Raw genomic sequence first — 22,899 nt, 5'->3', positions numbered from 1 at the left:
CTAATCCTTGTTCTACAACACTGTTTAAAAATTGTATGGATTTATAACGATTTTATATAATTTTAAACAACATACATTTTGTGATTAGTTTTCGCGTCACCACCGCGCATGGTAATATAAACATGCGGTACTCGGTAGAAAATTATCTTTATTACTGGCAGCCTTATTAAAGTCTTTTTAGAACAGCAACACTGTGTTGTTGTCAGGTTTACAAATGGCTGAAGGGCGAAGTTTTGTCGAAAATTATTTATTTGTGTTCATTTGAAAAAACGGTCAACCTTAACGCATCACCGCCGTGTTAGAGTTTTAAAAGTAAGTTGCAGTTTCACGGTATTGTTTGTAACATAAGATATACCTCATACATTGCAGATTAAGCTAATTATTTAACATTTGCAAAATCAAAGGAAATGTTTATGTAATATCGAACATGTTCCAAATTATCACGACCACAGAACATATTAAAGAGGTTAGAACGGCTATCGCGCGCAGTTAGTATCGGAACCGGTGTCGCCGCTCGTTCCTCTCCACATTTGCACATTTCTCGCGCAACGGTAGTAAAAACTTGTGTGCCTGGTGAATGGATACGCCTCCTTTAGACAGATTTGATGTCTGGCTTCTTAATCTGAACGTTATTGTGGCGCAAAGGGCATGTTTACGTTTTTCGGTCAGCGCGGGCGAGTACTAGCATGCGAGCGTTTGCTCATAACCGGCGGCGACACGTACCCTGCTCGCATCGCCATTCTAACCTCTTTAATATGTTCTGTGATCACGACCGTGGCCTCAAAAACCTGTCACCACCACGGACTTTTGAGTCCACGTTCGTGACATATAGACACGTGGTCGTGTCATTCTTAATTCGTTTGATTAATTTAGAGGCACCTTTCACACACTTTTCAGAAATGCATATTTATTAGCTAGGTACAGATCATTTGCTATTATTGCCCGACTGCCAAAGCAAAAAAAAATGTTTTTCACTTGTATGTATGTATGATGTGAATCGAATTCTTTGTCATGCTCTACAGCCTTTATAGTTTGACGGATTTCAACGTCTGAGCTGTCATTAGGTTTGTCGTAGTCATAGGAGTGACTTTTAGGCTATGTTAAAATAACTATATAAATCAAAATAGCCGAGTTGGCCACCAAAATGCCGAAATGTCACGACTGAGGGACACTTTGTCACAACATTATTAGTATTAAGCTTGACCATATGAATCAAAAAATTGCTTTTTGTATGTACTTTAGATATGAGCGCCGATAGGCATTTAGCCGGCGGCGGCGCGCCGGTCAAAATCGGTCGGCGGCGGCGGCGAATCGGCGGCGTGGCCTTGAAACACCTTTGATTAATGAAAAACGAATTCAAACCAAAATTTTACCCGTTAACATGTTTTTGCTGTAAGGAAGTTATAAAATAAGTGCATTTTTCAATTTCAAGCAAAATTTATTCAATAAAGGTACGAAAAAAGTTTTATAAAGTATGAACAGTATCGCGCGGCATCAGAGGCGGTCTTAATCTTGGCGAGGCCCTGGCCGGAAGATCTTTGCGAGGCCCTTATCTTTTGTGCTTAGTAAAAAGTAGCGGATTGACTGTATCAGGGAAACGTCTGGTCGACAGTCCAAAGAGACGAAGTGAGGAAAATCAAGCTCCGTCATTAACCAATTACGACCCAAAAAACAGATTTATGTCAAAAAGTGAGGTCCAGGGCCGAGCTCCACCTAACACCGAAGACCTGTTTCCGACGCCTTCCCATGCGAGGCCAGAAGCTGCAGGTAATGCCAAGTGTGAGCTTGGCTGACGGCCGAATGCCCGGAGCGCCGATTACGGCGCGCCTCTGTGCGAGGCCGAAGGCCAAGCTGCAAGAGAGCAGAGCTTGGAATTGAACTATAGGTCCAGTGTAAGCAAGTCCGAAGGCCGATAAAGACCGAGGCCATAGTGTTAAAGACCTGGAGCTTTCCTGCAGGTGCATTGGTGCGAGGTTAAAGGCCGTGCTGCAGTGAAGCTAAGATCGGAGAAGATCTAATGACCAAGCATTTATTTTAAAAGTGAGGCCGAAAGTTAGGCTCCAAACAGGGCCGAAAACTTGGAGGTTCAGATAGCGTTTTACTTCTATGCGAGCGATGCGAGGCCAAAGATTGGGCTGCGAGAAAGCAAAGCTTGAAATTTGAACAATGGCCAAGCTTATATGAGACCAGATTCCGTTTCCGAGGCCCTTCCGTGATTCCGTGCGAAGCCAACGACCGGACCTTTGGGCGTGAAAACACTTAATATCTGAAATTAACCCCTTTTAAAGACATTCAATCCATGCTTGCAATGATTAAATTCGCGGTGAATGACGGATGAGCACGCAGAGAAGATGGCCGATGGGGTCGAAAAGTGCTCGAGTGGAGACCACGGACTAGCAAGCGCAGCGTAGGACGTCCACCCACAAGATGGACAGACGACCGTATTAATGTCGCCGGAAGACGCTGGATGCGGGTCGCTTCCAACCGGTACGTACCGTCCAAGGGGGCCTCAGCAGTGGACGTCTTATGGCCGAGATGATGACGGATGAGCTAGCCAGCTGGCAAAATTAGTCATTTCGTTGCCCTAACAGTACTAGCGCGGTTACCAAACAGAAAAGTTTGAATTTACCATCAATATTTTTTAATTATATGGACCTATAATTATTTATTTATTTATTTAGTTATTTATTATACAATAAGTTACAACTTACAATACCTTTTGAATGTCTATGAGCTATTCAGACTGGCGCTGTTAAAGATCTAAACTAAATAAAATATATATTTCTGATTCTGAAAGGAGTACTATCTAACAAGGTCACGCCGATGCCACGCCGATAGCGCAGCGTCGGCGGCGGCGGCGCGAAAATTTTGTCGGCGGCGGCGGCGCGCCGGCGCGGCGCTCATATCTAATGTACTTTTGATATATGTAATAATATGTGATAAATAAAAACGTTTATGAAAAACTCAACTCAATTTAAGAATCACCCAGACTTAAATGTATAAGATAGGGACTACGTATAAATACCAAATTGTAAACAACTGCGAACTAGACGGCGCGATCTAGCGTGATCGAGATCTTGTTTTTTTTAGACTTTCGGAAAGTGCTTACATATTACAAACCAACGCTTTATGTAGACATACATATTAATTACCTACCTACTCGTTCCTAGTCTATGTAGATTTCTAAAAATATGTTGTTATATACGATCTTCATTTAATTGGATCACTAATTTTATCATTTGAGGCAAGATTTTAACCAGAGCACGTAAAATATCTGCATGTTTTTTTAGATATAGGTATGAAAAAGCTTCAGCGAGATGGTAAAGGGGCTAGACCACCAAAGCATTCCACTCAAGCAAGGTTTACCAATGGAGAATTCCATGAAATTGTCTGCCGTTTGTCCCGTACAAACACGAATTTTCTGAAGATTTGCAGGTATAATGAGTTTCCTTTTCTATGACATATGGTCAAAAATATGCACAGAAAAATAGACGCCTGCTTTAAATGCCGAAATTAAAGTCGCAACACAGGAAATAAAATGCGTTAGTACGGGAGAGCCCGTGGAATGCTCCCAATCAAAAACTCATCATTTCTGCTGGTTGTTTATTATACCACGTTAAAGGACTCTGCGCAGAAAGGGTGGGGAATCCCTGCTTTGAAACACCACGTAATACAGTTTAGAGTTGATTTTGCAAGTTTGTTTAGGTAATATGTATGTACATAAACTGGACTTCAATACAGATGGCAAGCAGGTAAGAAAAATATCTTTTTTAAGTACTGTGTAATCACGTAGTTTTAAATAACGGCCTTTTGCTGATTTAGATTCATTGCAATTCATCCTGTTTTTATTAAAATATTTATCATTTACAAAACAAAGTTAAATAAATATTAATTACGCCATGTATCAATTGTTGGCTAAGTCAGCCTCAGTCAGTATGTGTTTACATTTTTTCATTTTTGCCATTTTTAAAACTCTGATATAAACAGGCAAAACAATTGATAGCAATTGCACCATTGCGCCAACCAAACGACTCCCTTGCGCGCTAGTTTCCATCAGCATTCATCAATTAAATGGAGTATTAGGTACTACGAGGTGGCGTTGAAAAAAGAAAAAGGTTTCTATTCTATCACACTCATTGAAGATGAGTTTTTGTTGTTATATGTAGACTTCGTTCAGCCGAATATATTGAAAATTAAACAACATAGCGTGGCGGTTAGAAAGATATTTAGAAATTCGAATACAACAAAAATCAATGTGCCGCGATACGCGCTGAAATCGCTTTGCTAAAGGGAGGGATAAGTTTTTAATTTATAGTCCATAACAGAAGCTGCATCGATCTTCATAAATTCATTTCAATTTGATCTAAGTAGGTACTTTGTTTATGTGTGGTTTTGTTTGGTTTATATACGTATTTGTGGGATTGATATGCGAGTTATGTTTTTACTCGCTCCCAAAAATAAATAATATGGACAAGCTTCAAAATGAGATCAATTAGTAACTAATATGAATCGCCTCCCAGAACGCAAGCGCAAGGTAACTTAAGAGCTATGGCGAATTTTTAAGTATGACTAGCTACGGGTTACGGCGTAGCACTTAGATGCAGAATTGCGCTCAGAAGCTTCGAGCAACACCGGCTTCCGACACATCGGAAGGGAGGGGCCCAAGCGATATCTCACCGTACAAATCTTTCTGCCATTTTTCGCGGGGGGAAAGGTGCACACAGTCGCACTTCTCACACACTTACATACAAAATCCAATCTGTAATGACGACACAAATACATAGAAAATGACACACGTCAAAGACAAATCTTGCAAACCTCGATCTCTTTTTGTGTACGGACGAGTGACAAGTGTCACAACACGCACACTAACATATTTTCGTTGAAGTATGTTATTGTATTCTGAGAGATGAGAAGTCGGATTTGTCGCTCGACCGATCCGCAATTTGTACTGAGCGAGCAAAATCGACAAATCCAACAATTACATGAGACTAAAATATAATAATTGTGTTTCAATGTAATTAAACGTATGATATGTAAAAAAAAAATTACATGTGAAATGTAACACTTTCTTTTTGTAAATTTGATGTCCCCAACCTCTTTTTATAACAAAAAACCGAGCAAACAGGCATTTTTGTGCAGCAGTGTTCACGCGCGCGTCTGGACTCGGTCTAGTGAAAAATCCAAGTGCAACTAGTTTTATTACCCGCGCTAGATTAGATTGACGCGCTAATCTTGTACCTCGGCAGAGGGGAAATAGTGCGAATGCCGCCTCCCTTCCGTGTTGCTCGAAGCTCAGAAGGTACGATATTTATGTAGGGGTGTCAAAACAAATATGTAAATTCTAGAAATATGTAATTTGTTTTACCTATTAGCTAGGGATCGGTGGTGACAACTGTACCTCAACTATGTTGATATTAAATTAATTTTTAGGGTTCCGTACCGTGCGTCTGTCTGTCTGTCTGTCCGTCTATCACATCCTATTTTCTCCAAAAGTACTGGACCAATTAAATTGAAAAAAGACGGCCATCTTACGTAAACAAATGAATTTTGAACATGGAGGCCACTTTTGGGGGGGTAGGTAAATGATAAAATTAAAAAATAATGTTTTTTTAAACTAACTAATATCGTGTTACTGTGTGTAATACTAAGTGAAAGGGCTCATTTTCAGAATCTTTTTTTGTAATCTTAAAATAAATAATTTAGAAGTTATTTAAGAAAATAGCGAAAAAATTACCATTCCCCCCCTTTATCTTCGAAAATACTGGGTCTAAAATAAAAAAAATATATATACAAAATAGTCCTTTACCTATAGATGACAGAAAAACCTATTAGAAATATGCAGTCAAGCGTGAGTCGGACTTATTACTTAGATTTTGATCAGACCCCTACGGGTTTTTAACCGACTTCCAAATCCCAAAGGAGGAGGTTATCAATTCGGTTGTATGTTTCTTTTTATTTTTTTTTATGTTTGTTACTCCTTATCTCCGTCATTACGTGACCGATTTTGAAAATTCTTTTTCGATTGTATGCATATGCATACAGATTGGTCCCGTTTTTGTCAAAACCCAGTTCTAATGATGGGATCCATGAGGAATCGAGGGAACTCCTCAAATCTTAAAGGCATACATATAATGATTTTTGTGTTTTTATCAGCAAATCAAGCATCTACATTCAAAATCGTGACATTTGATGAAGTGGAACTGCTGATGATGATCAGAACGGAACTCTTCAACGACGCATAGTTCACGTTTGGTGATTTGTCCTCTTCGTTATGTTTGTTAAGCAAGTTAAGTTTTTAAGCCACATTTTTGTCAAGCTCGAGTTCTGATGATGGGATCCATGAGGAATCGAGGGAACTCCTCAAATCTTAAAGGCATGCGTATATAGATTTTTGTATTTTCATCAGAAAATCAAGCATTTTCATTAAAAACTGTCGCATTTGATGAAGTGGAACTGCTGATGATGATCAGAATAGAACTCTTCAACGACGCATAGTTCACGTTTGGCGATTTGTCCTCTTCGTTATGTTTGTTAAGCAAGTTTAGTTTTTAAGCCACATTTCTGTCAAGCTCGAGTTCTGAACATGGGATCCATGGGGAATCGAGGGAACTCCTCAAATCTTAAAGGCATACGTATAGAATTTTCTGTATTTTCATCATAAAATCAAGCATTTACATTAAAAACTGTCGCATTTGATGAAGTGGAACTGCTGATGATGATCAGAACAGAACTCTTTAACGACGCATTCGCATACGTTTGGTGATTTCGAATTTCGATTTTGACTTGGACTGGGACCCTGACTCGGACCCAGACCCGGACTCGTACCCGGATCCGGTTCGGACCCGGACCTGGACTCGGACTCGGACCGGGACTCGGACCCGGACTCGGATCCGGACTCGGACTCAGACCCGGACCTTAACCCGGAAAACCGCTATGATTAGGTACCTACCATAAAATGTAGGTATAAAGTATGGTGATGCCAAACCCCTCCCGTTCAAACCCCCGTACACCGCACCGCATGCGCCGTTAAGTGGGTTAGGTTAGGTTTGAACTGCGATCCTCACAGAACCGAACAAAAGTGGGTTAGGTTAGGTTAGAACTGCGAGCCTTACAGAAACGAAATGCTACTAGAAAAGTGGGTTTTATTAGGTTCGAACTACGATCCTCACAGAACCGAACTGCTATCAGAAAGGTGGGTTAGGTTAGGCTAGAACTACGACCCTTATACATAAAAGAAATGCTACTAGGAAAGTGGTTTTACCTCCTTTTCTACATAGTGCACCATCTATCATAATCTTTCACCAGGCCCACTAGAAGTCGGTTTTTTTTTCTTAAAAATTATTTAAAGCCAATTCACTCGCGTTTCACATATAAAAAATACATTGTTAAAAATTGGGTAATGTACGGAACCCTTGGAACGCGAGTCCGATTCGCACTTGGCCGGTTTTTTATTGTCAGAAATTACAAACAAATTCATTACCATTAGCTACAATCTTTATTACTCAACCATATTGATTCCATTTTTTCTACTTCTAAAAGCTGACAATAAGCTACTACAAGTAGGTACCTAAGTAACAAACCGTAGGTTAACATTAAAACCAAATTACACTCTTAGGGTAACATTCCATTCCTGACCGCAGCTGCACTACTAGTAATACGAACGCGTCGGTGTTATTGTCAATTTCCATAGTAAAATGAATGGTAGTGCTGCTATCGTTGGAAATGGACTGTCACCTTTAGAGACAATAAGTATTATTGTTTCGTTGTCGGCTACAGTTCTATCGCGGTTTCATGCTTAAAATATTTCCGTTAACAAAAGGCAATGATTGCGGCCGATTTACAGTTGACATTATTATAATTGCCTATCTTTAAAACATTTAATTACATATAAATAAGCGCTGCGAACCCACAGATTCGCGGTTAACTCGTAAATTGCAATATACAAACATTTTCATCAAATTACCCTTGAACTAAACTTGTATAAAATTCGGGATTTACCTACTCTGTTCGAATAATTCCATAAAATACACATTTTGCGGCTGGCGGTCGAATTACGTGTGGCTGTTTTAATTAAGTCCATTCTTATGAGCGAAGTCTCTTTACAAGCTTAACTAAAAAGTCGTATAGCCGTACAAATCTCATAGAGACATACGGTTTTTTAATTACGGGCGGTAAAATTGCGCCACGTCAGAATTAAATGAATATTTCATTAATTAGAGGTTGAAAATTGGAACGTGGAAATACGCGGTGCGATTGAAATGTGGCGGCTAGTTAGGGTGCGGGGAAGAGGGAGCGGGGTCCAATTACCTACCAGGGTGAGCCATTATTAATTGGAGAATATGCATGGACATATAAATTTATATATTTCTAGTGATTCGACTTTGCAGCAGCTTACGTGACACATGGCACTTTATAGGCTCGATATATATTTATATAATTAAGTATTAGATTTTTATAAAAAATATTTTAAACCGAAAATAATGAAAACGAAGTATGTAGGTACCTAAACTGTTATTAATATAGTAGTATACCCTATAATGGACGCGGAACCGGTAATGGGACAAACCACAAATCCTCTAAAATAAGTATCTAAAAGTAGTTTATAAACACTGGCTATATTTTATCATAAATAAGAGTCCTAGAGCTGTTTCAGTTTGAATTTTTATTAACTTTTATTTTATAAGAAATTGGCGTCAACCCAAAAGTTGTCGTGGCACTGAAAAAAATACCACTAAGAATTCTTAACAACTTCGCTAAAAGAGGTGAGTTAATTTACAATACAATACAATACCGATTGAGTTGAAATTTTGTATACGTAATTAAGTATGCAAATCGGATGATAATGCAATATTATGATAACATGGACCTGATCTGATGATGGAGACAGGAGGTGGCCATGGGAACTCTGCGATAAACGCTATCTAATTGTGTTTGGGTATATTAGAATTGTCTCGATGGGTCTAATACAATAATAATTGGCTGTGGAAAGAAAAATACATTCAGCGATAAAAGCTTATACCAAAAATTATTTTTTTTTGCCATAACTTATTCCCTATTTCAATATCTTATACTGATAGAGCAATGTCCATTATAGGGGGCCCATTACAGGATCCACGTCCATTACCGGGGTTCCATTACTGGAGCTTTGGTGTCCATGACTGGAGAAAAAAACATAGTTTTAATTTGTTAAGTATGTGGAAACTCATTGCAGTATCTTTGATACAACACGCCTGAAACATGAAAGACGAATACGGACATTCATCTTTTAACACGCTAAGCGGTAGACCATTTACATGTATCAGGAAATATCACAAATACTCCAAATTTCCTCTTAAATGTCCCATGACATGGTGCTGTTACCTTATTACCGTGAGATGGTTGAATTGAAATATTTAAAGGTACTTAAACATATAAAGAAACGTGAGTGAATTAGTCTTTCTAATGTTATAAAATCGAGGTATAGACCATTTTGTGCAAAGGAAACTTCGCTCAAAAGGCCGTTTCTTCATTTTAGTCTGTCCTCTTTGCTATTCCTTGAAAAGCAAAGCAGAACTCAGCGGCTTGAGACGTAGTATACTCGACAGAGAGTGGGCTAATTTAATGTACTTTCAGAAGGTATTACTTACCTACTGTGAAAATTATCGAAAATGTCATTCATCATCTTAGGCAATATTCACTTTCCATTTATGTCTTTCTGTAGGACGGCCAACTTGCGTCACAATATTGTTTTGCTTGAAATAATATCACATAGGATTCCGTCGTTGCGAATGTAGAGATAGCCTCCAGACAGATATTGGTTAATAAATCTGCAGAATATGACCAAACAATCATTAGGTACAGTGAAATGAAAAAATAAAATAAATATTAATACATATATAACTAATCATCATTTTTATATAACGCTTAATTATACGTACATACATAAACTAATTTTACTTACATCAGTCATCACATAATGGAGTTTGGCTACTTGTTTCGCCTGGCAACGGTCGGTAATTTAGTTTTCAATCTAGTTAAGTGTACTTACCACATTGTTATTCGAAAGCTTCCACTCATAAATCTTTATGTGCCATATTGTCAACTATTTAAATGCGGCGATCACGTGTTAAGTACATATCCCAACAAAAACAAATGTGAAATGAGAGCTAAGTTCAACATTAAGAATATGTGTCGTTGTTGACCCGCCGACAAAAGAATAGGGTATTTTCCTACTAGTCAAATCAGTTACTTTTTTAGAGCTGTCAAAACGATTTGCTAATATGGAATTTATATGAAACATTACATCGTCACGTCATGGTCAACTCACCTACTTTTCATATTTCTATCCGTTTTATTAAATAGAACTTGTAATTATCTGGTGCTTTATTTCATGCATGGTGTAAAATGATTTATTTTAAATACAGTATAAAATATACCCTATTGAGATCTACGAGTATATGGGTGCCAAGTTCCTGTGTAGAAAATCCTGATATTATAAAGGATTTGACTTGGCTAGTTTTTACGTATAGGTAGGCTATTACTATATTTATCTATGTTACTTTTCTAAAATTTTGTTGGTAAAAACTAGCCAAGTCAAATCCTTTATAATTTCAGGATTTTTTTTACACAGCTCAGAACTTGGCACCCATATAGATCTCATTTCTTTTGTCGGCGAGTCAACAACGACACATATTCTTAATGTTGAACATTTCCCATTTATGTTTTTGTTGGGATATCATTACTTTTTGTACAGAAATTACTATGGTATTCATCATGAAAGCAGTTTGCCTAAGCTGAAAAGGAGACCCTCGCTAATGCGCGGTCAATTGTCAAAAAGTTTCAGTTTTGAGATTTTTTCTTCTGTATACGCCTAATAGTCTACCTTCATGCTAAATATCCTGTTTCTAAGTGATCTAGAAGTGGGTTAGGTTTTTGGCCAATAAGTACCTATTAATTAATCTCTTAATTATTAATATAATATGATTTTTTTCCATCGAAATATCAATAATTTCCAGTTTTAAGATTTTCCCCTATATATACACCTAGGTAATAGTCTACCTTGATGCCAAATATCAAGTTTCTAAGTGATCTAGAAGTGCGTTAGGTTTTTGGTCTATAAGTCTTAATTAATACGGGTATAATAAATAATAAACTATTGATCGCAAAGGACGCTTGAATGTAATAAGGTCAACCGTGATAAATGCGTCTTTTAAGATATGTTCGAATCACAACATATTATAAATATTATAGTCGTCTGCATTAAAAGTTCAGTGACCATACTTCGAACAGAGAGGGTTGTAGTAGTTATAAAATGATCCGTTTAGAAGAAATCTTTAATCTGATATATAAGACATTACATATCCAGCTATTTTCGCCACAGTCTGATAAAGAAGACAAAGATCTGATTTGGTTTTTACAGCACATTTATAATTCCCGTAACTAACTATGCCAACCTTACTCTGCGTGGGCACGCTCGATCAAAAATTGCTAGCGGTTAAAAGGTTAAAGTTGGACACCTACTATAATTTTAGTACCTACCAGAAAAAAAAATACCTACGACTACTTAGTCCTACTACTACCTAAGTACGAGTAGGGGAGACCGAGGTGAGTTGTGACAGAGGAGAGTTGTGACATCGTTGATTTTTTGGAATGTATTAACTAAAAACAAGGTCGCAATAGCGCGCGTTTGTTAGTTCAAGTTACGAGCTAACAAACGCACGCTGTTGCGAGCTCGCTAACAGCCATTAGATTCCAAAAAATCGACAATGTCACAACTCTCCTCTGTCAAAACTCACCTCAGTCTTCCCTACTTAGTAGAGAGATGATACTGACTAAAAATGAATAGGTACAAAGTGTTTGTGTATGTGTACGTATATTTATTATATCTTAGGTAAACACTAAACACCCCTCACACAAGGTGATTAATTTGAAGAAAATTAATAGTATAGGATATAACGGTGTGCATAATATTAGGCAGCATAGGCATGTGCAGGACCACGTCGGGCAGCATCTCGATCCGGGTGGGGTTCGCTGTCATTGTTCGGTGAAGGTTTTTCACTGTTTTGTTCAGCTCTGCCACGCCATCGCCTCGAACTGAAAATAGTTATGGGATATCGGAAGGAAGTAAAATGTAAGATACCTATATGTGTTTCTCTGTATTTGTATTTGCACTTAACAAATAATTATAACTAAAATACGGATAAATAACGCAAAAAACCCGGTCTTAATGCCAATGGCACTCTCCTGCAGCTGTTTTTGACATAGGCGCCTTCTGGCGCTTCCGATAAATTTAGCTATGTCGGAGCCCCCCGTCAGCTATCGGACCGATAATATTTGATTGTGTGCGTATTTGTAGGCATAATGGTAATTGTAGTGTGCGTGACCGCTAAAGACGGTGCACGGGCACGCCGCCGCGGCCTGACTACGGGGATGTAGGATCCTACATCCGATATCGGATCGGACAATGTGAAAACGCTCTCGTGACTTATGATATGATTGTTTTTAATTTGATATAAGTACCTTAAGCAACAGATGTTATGCATAATTGTTTCCTTCGTATTTTCTCGGAAACGTTCGTATTTGTCACGGTACTTCAGTCTACCTAAGTACTTTTTGTACTGACTGAAATAGCAAGACACGTTCGTACGTTTCGTTTTCGTTCGTGAAAATACGGAGGAAAATAATTATGCACTACATTTGTAAGTTAATGAGAAACTTAAACTTGGTGCCATTGTTTAGCGGTAACACGATTAGGTACCTACACAGTTCGCTTAGTAAAAAATCGAATCGTGAATACCAACATTTGTCCTGGGCCTATTTTCTCTTTAAAGTTATTTTTAATATCCGAAACTAAAAGCAATTATGTAGGTAGGTACTATGTTTAACACTCAGTAATTCGGCTAGGCCGCTTTTCGCCTTAATATTCCTAATAGGTAATCAAAACTGGTCTAATTCGTATGTTTTCATAAAAAAACTATATTTATAAGTTTATAAGATAAGAAAGAAAATCTAATTAATTAAACCAGCAGGAAATTAACACCACTAGGTCCCTTGCATCTAAGAAAATCTTGCATTCACGAAACTCAGTCAATAGGTATACGCATGAAAAAAATATTAATATTTAGGATAATCAGGTTTTCCTTCACAGTTATATACAAATACTTAACCTTAAAGCGGCATGAACGAATGATTATCATTATTTTCTACTTATAATATAAACATGATTTGTGTGAAATATAGCACACACATACACACGCACACAAATATTAGGTACAGAGTAGTGCATTATTGTTTTCCTTCGTATTTTCACGGAAACATACGAACGTGTCTTGTTATTTCAGTCCGTACAAAAACCAGCCAGTACAAAAGTACTGAGGTTGACTGAAGTAGAATGTCAAATACGAAGGAAAACAATTACGCACTACAACATCTGTTACCATAAAGTCAGGCTTAACATATTACATACAGGACAGGGTTTAAAACTTTAAAGTATAAGTAGGCCAATGCAGCAGCGCATCAATGAATTAGGGAATAATCCCTAATTCATTGATTAAAATCAGTTATTTCACACAATGCATCAGAAAATTATTAGAAAAATGGAGACAGCAGTTATTTTTTGACCTAATCTTATAAAAAAAGAAGAAATTAGGTACTCATTAGAAAACATAATTCATATGTACGATAGGTACCTACATATGAATAGGACTACTCATTCACCATACACAGTGTATCAGATTCCAACGCGTTTAAGTATAAAGCGAGTATTTTTGATATAACCACGGCACCTTAAATCAAAGTAGTGATACTTTGCTTCCAATTTTGTATTTCTAGCCTATTTCAGTGTCGCGTCATTGAAAGTTGATGTTTCGTAAAAAATAAAGCTCTTTATTTATAAAAACCTATGATACTTAGTGTGTTGATTAAGGCCTACCCTTACTACCTACTTTACAGTCGTATCAAAATACACGCTGAAAGTATACCATGCATGCTCAACAACGAAACACTGTCTCTCTATCGCACTAATCTAATACCTTTAACCGAGCATTTCTTGTTTATTTAAATATAACTCTAAGAACGATTTTGATGAAATATGGTATATGGGGGTTTTTTGGGCCGAAAATACGACCTAGCCAGGTCTTATCTCTGGGAAAACGCGCAATTTTGAGTTTTTATATGTCTCCCAGATATTTAGGTATTTATTAGAAAACATAAATCTTCGCAAACGATTGCCATCTTGGCTAGGCCCCTAGAATGCGGCTTACCTGTCAATAGTATGTTGTTCAGACGCGCCAACGTTCTGATCACTCGGTCCGCCTCGTAGTGCGTCTTCTGCCCGGCGAGCATCGTTAACATAGGTACCGTGATGTAATTGCACAGGAGAAAAATGGTATTGCCACTTCCGAACCTATTTCTCTCCTTCTGTTTTGAGAAAATCCTCGTTATGTAGATCGAAAATAGACAAATGGTCGGAAATATAATAGTGGTGTGGTTTTTATAATGTGTGATATTGTTGATTTATCAATGGGGCAGTGCAATAAGTAGCAAGTGATTAGAACATAGTTTAGTTTGGTTAGATCCAAGCTTTGGTTTGGTAGATGCCTATATAAAACACATCCACTTACTTGTGATATTAACGAGTAGAATGCCTTATAAAGTAGGATAATGAAGTAAACAGTCGCGCTGAAGAGTGCAAAAACAGTCTGAAATAAACATGACAGTGAGTTAAGAATCGAGAACCTTGTTTATAAATTCAGTCTAAATATAGTTATATGAAATAATACCTGAATACCAAAAACTTTTTTGAGCTGATAACTGCACTTGGACACGTGGTAAGCGACCGCCTCAAATTTATCTATATCGACTTTAAGCTTGCGTGCTACCTCACCTTCTAAGTCATCATTTTCTAACATTTTAGAGGCTTTACCTAAAGTCAAATTTAAGAAACGGAGAGCCAACCAAATCATGTTAATCAGAACTATAAGCGCTACTAGTTCTATAAAATAACGGTACTCCGCAATCATGAACTGAAGAGATTCAAATATGAAAACTAATAAATCAATTGTTGATGTAAGTCGCGGTAAAAAGTCATTCACAAAACGTATTATCATTATGGTATCGTTTATGATAAAAAACGACACAATTAGCATTCCGTACACTTTCACTTTCTTAAAGGATGTTTGAATCTTATTGCAAGCTTTCATTTGGACATATGCGGCGTTTATATTCAAATAAAACACCTTATAAGCGTCTGCATTCCTTAACCCGAGTAAAATAACTAATATAGAGTGAGCTCGGGATAGTGTAGTAAACGATAAAATAAAAACAGCATCTGTACTTGTTATATGTCTGGTCTCATATGTTCTGTATATATTATAAGCAAGACATGCAATTTCCAACGTTGCGCACATAATTGCAAATATTTTGCCTTTAGTGTTAAAAAGTGAGAAATTTCTATAAACGCAAATAGCATTTTCTATCACAAAAATCTTGCCGAATATATCCATGCCAACTAGGCCTTAATCAAGATTTTAAAGATTAAACGTTGAAAAAGTGTGGGATAATATAACAATAATATACTGTCGCTAACGGGACACTTAGATTAACATTTATTTACTTTACTTGACGTCTGTGAAACTAAACAGTACGGCGGTCGACTACTTAATAACGTGCCTAGGTTAAAAGCAATCAAATGTTAAGTAGATACTTACATAATGTTAGTGTCATCCTTTTGAAACGAATATTAGACAAGTCAGAATCGGAATAACAATATGAGTTCCGTTTATTAATTTAGCATAATTTGGATTTTCTCACAATGATAGGTTTATTCGATACTTATACCTAACTTCTTCAAGGTGAGAAACTTCAGGAGTATGAACTACAGGTTGAAAAACGGCGATACGAGTATGTATATGTGAACAATGTTCGCGTTCCAGAGCATTAATTACTTATCGATAAGTCAGGAATGTACTTAAGTGGTAAAGTGATATTTTCAGGAGAAAACTTTTAAATAAGTTTTCACTTGTAAATGTTCTGAAAAGGTAATAAATATGTGATTGTTACTTTTACCGAATATATAGATACATGCCATTGATTCCGTCTTAACTACTCTACGATTTTCTTTAGTGCAATTCTTAAAGGTTTAAACAAATGTTTTTAAGCGTTGATAATTTCTGCTGATTGTAACGAGGTAGGTCACGATTCATTTGAAGTATTTACTTGAAATATGTATCGAATTTAGAATCTATACCTACTCGTACCTTGTTTAAGTTGGGCGGTTTCTTGGTACCGTACCTAATTTTAGTCAACGATAGCCCGCTAGTTTCCAAAACGAAAAAAATATTAATTAAACAACTACAGTGCACACATTAAATGCTTGTGAAATTCATTAGAACCGTGATTGATGCCTGGGCAAAGCAGCATTCCAATCGTTCTCAAAATAGAAGATTCGACGATTGTAGGTTCGATTGCGACATCTTATATTGCATATTCGTTCAATAGGTCACCGTCTGGAGTAGGTATGTAAGGTCTACCAATTTAGCAACGGTTTATAAGCCAATAAAGCAACCTGAAGCGCGGTCAACATGAATTCACTGATTAATTTGTTTTTAGGGTACACTTAAAAATATTTAAAGCCTCAAATTACTACTCCCGTGCCCTGTCCGGAATCTGTTTTTGAGTATAATGAAAATTCCTAATAAAAACTGTGCATTAGTATCACTTGTTGAATATTAAATACTTAAACTAGATGATATTTACTATCACTAAGCATATAAAACATTAACTTCTTTGTGGTATTACGGGTCATCCATTAATTACATCACACGTTTAGGGGGAGGGAGGGGGTCAAGAAAATGTGACATGTTGTGACAAGGGGGAGGAGGAGTCACAAACTTTGTGACGTCACTTTAACTTCATCAGTAACCGAAAATTTATTTAAATTATTTTATACGCTAATATACATTTAAATAACAAGTTTTTGAAACGATAATCGTTTTTATTTGTTTAACTTTATTTCTTAATCAGTTTTGGGTTATAAAATTACTAATATTTCTTTGGTCAAAATTATTAAATAAATATTTGCCGATTACGTTGAAGAAATGTGACGTCACACCAGGGGGGAGGGGTTTGCCAAATGTGACCAATACGTCTACCACCAGTTTTGACATTGACATAACGCTCACGTCTACGTAATTTACTTTCTGTACTACTCGCTTGCACTAATATGCGAGTACGAGCGAGATGCACAGAAAGTAAGTTACGTAAACGTGAGAGTATATGTCAATGTCAAAACTGATGGTAGACGTACAAGTGTGACAAGGAGGGGGGGAAGGGTAAGAAAACCTAGAAATTCGTGTGACGTAATTAATGGATGACCCCTAAATAACTCGTGATCGATGATTAAATTTTGTCCGAGCTCGAGAGTATTTTATTGTTGAAAATTTTCAAAGCCAATCAACATCGCGCGTGAAACCTTGACTTGTACTTGCACTTCCCTTTTCTTGTTCTGTCATGTGTCTTCTAACAGATAATATAGGTACGATTTTGACAAGCCACTGAAGTTTCTAGAAATTTACGACAGAACAATGAAAACGGGTAGGGCGACAATTTTTATCTAATTTCCATGGCCACAATAATAATTTCTGTGGCCACAATAATGTATATAATTTTAACATCTTTTCGTTAACGATCACTAGTGTGACATAGCCCATTTCTATCTTAATATTGAGGATAACATAGAATTTCTGTAATATGCGAGACGATTTTATTTCTTACGAAATCTAATTCCCATGCCTCGTTTTCTAGGCACGGTAATTAGACGCTATTACTATGGACGTTATATGTCTTTTAGCGTTATTTAGGTCATATATCGTGGAACAATTACAACTGGGCCATATATTATGCGAATTTTAATGAATACCTACATAGTAAATATCGGTTTTTTATTAGTTCGCTGCGAATCCAGGAATTCTAACAAATTCTATCGTTAAAGCTTACGATTTTAATACTCAGACTCATTAAAAAACCAAAACAATCTATGTTATTCATAAATAGTTATTAGTAATATACTACTTTTAAATAAACCTACATAAAGGCTGTCCAAGTGTTCATACGATATTCCATTATATAAAATTGTAATCAACTACGACGATGTTTCTTAAAGTCAGATGATGGCTATTAATCATTAATAATAATGAAACTAAAAAAATAACATTTATTCTTATTTAATTCAGAATGATCCTTAACTTCATTAGTTAAGTTTTTGAATCATCAGTTTTATTTTTATGATGCTTTATAACCATGCAATAGATCTCAAGTGTGAAATAGGTCATTAATAATCCTAAAAGTTTATTATTTAACTTTTGATTAATAAATAAACATGTATTAAATACGAATAATTCTTAGCAAAACTAATTCCAGTGTCAGCAAAATCCAATTACCATGGACAGAAAAATTCCCGTGCACGGATCAAATTTTCAAACTGAAAGATCTTTCAAAATTTCATGAATATGTGTACCCTGAAAGTAATATTGGATTTATTTTATTTTTCTACGGATTATCACATCACATTTTGTTATATCATATAAATATTTAAAAATTCCATGGAAATTAGATAAAAATGCTCGTTTGGTGAAATTGACCCAATGACGTTAAATCTTGATAGTAAATTTTTTAAAGGAAAAATTTATTTTATTCTTTTTAGCGCATTTAAATAAAAGCTTGTTTTTAAATCAGTTTTTTTACTTTTAATTAATTTTTTACTTTTTAGTTTTCGCTGGACAGGTTTCTCAGTCTGTTCATCTCATTCAACGCATCATTGTTGCAAAGTTATTCAAATCGGAATATTACAATGCGCTAGTACAATTCAATAAATTTACTAAAATCTTCATCTTTCGTTTTAATAAAGTAACTAAATGTTTTACGCGAAAATCATCTATAAAAAGTAGCATATATCTCGAACCACCGTACAACATTTGCGGCATAGGCCCGCAAACGTCAGTATGTAGGTATGAGCCCTAAGATTTCAGTCGCTCATCGTGACGAGTCGGATGTCCAACCCAGCGTGTGTCTATGTTGCACCAAACCCGAGTCCCACTAGGTACAGCCAGGGTTCAGCATCAGCTCTATCTTGGGTACTAATTTCCTAAGTACTCATCAAGACGAGTCGGATGACCAAAACAGCGTGTGCCTATGTTGTATAAAACCCGAGCTCCACTAAGTACTGCCAGGGTTCAGCATCAGCTCTATCTTGGGTACTGCTCTCCCAAGTGCTCATCAAGACGTGTCGGATGTCCAAAACAGCGTGTGTCTATGTTGCACCAAACCCGAGCTCCACTAGGTACTGCCAGGGTTCAGCATCAGCTCTATCTTGGATACTACTCTTCTAAGTGCTCATCGAGATGAGTCGGATGACCAAAAAGGCGTGTGCCTTCGTTGCACCAAACCTGAGTTCCACTAGGTACTGCCAGGGTTCAGCATCAGCTATCTTGGGTACTACTCTACCAAGTGATCATCATGACGAGTCGGATGTCCAAAACAGCGTATGTCTATGTTGTACCAAACCCGAGCTCCACTAGATACTGCCAGGGTTCAGCATCAGCTCTATCTTGGGTACCTACTATTCTCCTAAGTGCTCATCAAGATGAGTCGGATGACCAAAACAGCATGTGCCTTTGTTGCACCAAATAAAAAATATTTTTTATTTAATAACTGTTCTATTCAGGTTGCAGACCAATGCTATTGACGCCCGTCTGTCTCACCAAACATACTGACTCAATCATCAGACCCTGGATGCCATCTATGACCAAAACACTCGTCAAGACGAAGCAATCGAGCGCAAGCTTGATTAAGTTTGGTCGTTATATTACAGAGTTTCTCGAGTTTCTCAGAGTTACGTATCAAACGACTTGAAAGAGATACTCTAATAGGAAATATGGATAAATTTAATCTAGAACTAAAAAATAGTTTCAGTGTTCTTTCATCGGTTCCAGAAATGGATGCTGAATCTCAGTACAAACTCATTCTTGAAAGCATAAAGAGAGCAAGTAGAAAAATTAAACAGGAAAAAACAAAAACCAGGAAACTATCGCACGCAACATTACAATTAATAGAGAACAGACAAAACAGCAAACACAACAGAGAACAATATAACATTTTGGACAAAGCGGTTAAACGGAGCATCAGAAAGGACATGAGAGATGCCAATACAAAACTTGTAGAAGCAGCTCTAAAGTCTCAAAGATCCCTTAGAGCAGCCAAAGAGGGTATGACAAAGCAGAGATCATGGATCACTTGCTTGAGAGATGAGAACGGAGTTAGGCAGAGTAACAGACAGAAGGTCACAGAAATTTGCACACACTTCTATAAAGCCTTATACTCTGACCCATCTCTTGAAGCCTGCAAGGAAAAATACTCCTGCTCTGATATACCTCCTATATCAGGCTATGAAGTAAATTGTGCCTTAAAAAGTATGAGTTACCAAAAAAGCCCCGGTGAGGATGGAGTTACGACGGAAGCTCTGAGACTGGGACGACATGTCCTTCTGCCGCATATCACGAATTTTTTCAATAAAATACTTTTTACAGGAACAATACCCAATCATTTTTGCCATTCCGATATCATACTGCTACATAAAAAAGGTGACAAGGCAGATATAAACAATTCTAGACCAATAAGTTTAGTATCCCATATCTATAAGCTATTCATAAAGGTCATTCAGAACAGAATCGCTCCGCTACTAGACCAAAAACAACCACCTGAGCAAGCCGGTTTTCGTCCCTCTTTTTCTACAATCGACCACCTTCACTCCCTCAATCAAATTGTAGAGAAATCCAACGAGTTCAAACAACCATTGTATTTGGCATTTGTTGACTACAATAAAGCCTTCGATAGTGTCACACATAGAGCCATCTTAGCGGCACTGAGTAGTCAACAAATAAACCACACGTATGTTGAACTCGTTGGACGGATATACAAAAGTAGCACGGCCAGCATCAAGCTGCACGCACCTGGTCCCAAATTTAAAATCCTTAAGGGAGTGAAGCAGGGTGACCCGCTCTCTCCTAAATTGTTCACCAGCTGCCTGGAGGAAGTTTTCAAAAAACTGGCGGTCTCTTGGGAGACAAAGGGTATCGAGGTCGGCGATAAGAGGTTGACAAACCTTCGATTCGCGGACGACATCGTACTCTTCTCAACATCGGCGACCGAACTGCAATGTATGCTACAGGAACTTAGCAACGCAAGCCTTGAGGTTGGTCTAACGATGAATAGATCCAAAACCCAGTTAATGACCAACAGCAAGAAGCACAGGGTGACGGTGGATGGTAACATTTTGCAATATGTCGACGAGTATACCTATCTGGGCCAGATAGTCTCCTTCACAGATCGCCAGGACAAGGAGATCGATAGAAGGATCGAAAACGCCTGGAGGAGCTTCTGGTCCATGAAGGAACTCATGAAGGGTAAACTCCCAATTGCACTAAAGCGCAAGCTCGTCGACATGTGCATCTTGCCCATCCTCACCTATGGTGCCCAAACCTGGTCACTAACTGAGGCTCAGAAATCCCGGCTCAAGGTTTGCCAAAGGGCAATGGAGCGAAGTATCCTGGGTGTCCGAAGATCTGACAGGGTGAGGAACACAGAGCTTCGCTCAAAAACCCGAGTCGTTGATGTTGGGGTGAAGACCGCCAGGCTAAAGTGGGACTGGGCTGGACATGTCTGCCGGATGCATGATGACAGATGGGCCAAAATAGCCACTAGCTGGCATCCCCAGGGTAGTCGAGGCAGAGGCAGACCGAGAAAGAGATGGCGGGACGACCTGGATGCATTCCAGCGGGATTGGCGGGATCTTGCTCAGCACAGGGAGGACTGGAAAGGGAGAGGGGAGGCCTTTGCCCAGCAGTGGGACACACACATGGGCTAGTAAAAAAAAAAAAAAAAAAAAATTACAGAGTTTCTGTGGACATCTTCTCCTTCATCATAAAACTCTGGATGCCATAATCAGACCCTGACTGCCATTGAAGACCAAAAGTACTCGTCAAAACGAGCCAAACATGATATAGTTGGGTACCTATAGATGTGTTACAGAGTTCCGCTGACCACCTTCTGACTCCATCATCAGATCAGCTCGATGGTACCATAATATTGCATTGTCATCCGACTGACATATGTATGCAAATTTTCAGCTTTTGTAAAAATTCAATTATTATGATACTAGTTTTTATCGTTGACTGTACTTTTCTTTCCACAGTCAACTAATACTCAACGAGACAATTCTAACAACCCTCAACACAATTACGTTGTGTTATATTTATCACCGAGTTCCTATGGCCACCTCCTGTCTCCATAATCAGATCAGCTCGATGGTACCATAATATTGCATTGTCATCCGACTGACATATGTATGTATGCAAATTTTCAGCTTTTGTAAAAATTCAATTATTATGATACTAGTTTTTATCGTTGACTGTACTTTTCTTTCCACAGTCAACTAATACTCAACGAGACAATTCTAACAACCCTGAACACAATTACGTTGTGTTATTTTATCACCGAGTTCCTATGGCCACCTCCTGTCTCCATAATGAGATCAGCTCGATGGTACCATAATATTGCATTGTCATCCGACTGACATATGTATGCAAATTTCAGCTTTTGTAAAAATTCAATTATTATGATACTAGTTTTTATCGTTGACTGTACTTTTCTTTCCACAGTCAACTAATACTCAACGAGACAATTCTAACAACCCTAAACACAATTACGTTGTGTTATTTTATCACAGAGTTCCTATGGCCACCTCCTGTCTCCATCATCAGATCAGCTCGATAGAACCATAATACATTGTCATCCAACTTACATATGTATACAAAATTTCAGCTTCATTGGAAGTCGGAAAGTGGGTCAAATTTAGCCTGCAAG

General features: G+C 37.7%; 1 protein-coding gene and 1 long non-coding RNA gene across 2 annotated transcripts in view; both read right to left on the bottom strand.

Moving 5' to 3' along the window:
• The window catches only part of LOC134804104 (uncharacterized), a 450,088-nt gene that overhangs the window by 91,114 nt on the left and 336,075 nt on the right, over nucleotides 1-22,899 (bottom strand). The gene's annotated exons all lie outside the window — the stretch shown is intronic.
• LOC134805085 (uncharacterized) lies at nucleotides 11,859-14,691 on the bottom strand. The gene is made up of 3 exons (XR_010146244.1): nucleotides 14,604-14,691; nucleotides 14,244-14,400; nucleotides 11,859-12,075 (listed from the first exon to the last, which is right to left on the bottom strand). It is a non-coding gene; the product is annotated as an uncharacterized LOC134805085 (long non-coding RNA).

The sequence above is a fragment of the Cydia splendana genome, chromosome Z (genome assembly GCF_910591565.1).
Source record: "Cydia splendana chromosome Z, ilCydSple1.2, whole genome shotgun sequence".
Classification (NCBI taxonomy): Eukaryota; Metazoa; Arthropoda; class Insecta; order Lepidoptera; family Tortricidae; genus Cydia; species Cydia splendana.
Note: the sequence above shows the minus strand (reverse complement) of the source record. Positions and strands in the feature narration are given on the sequence as shown.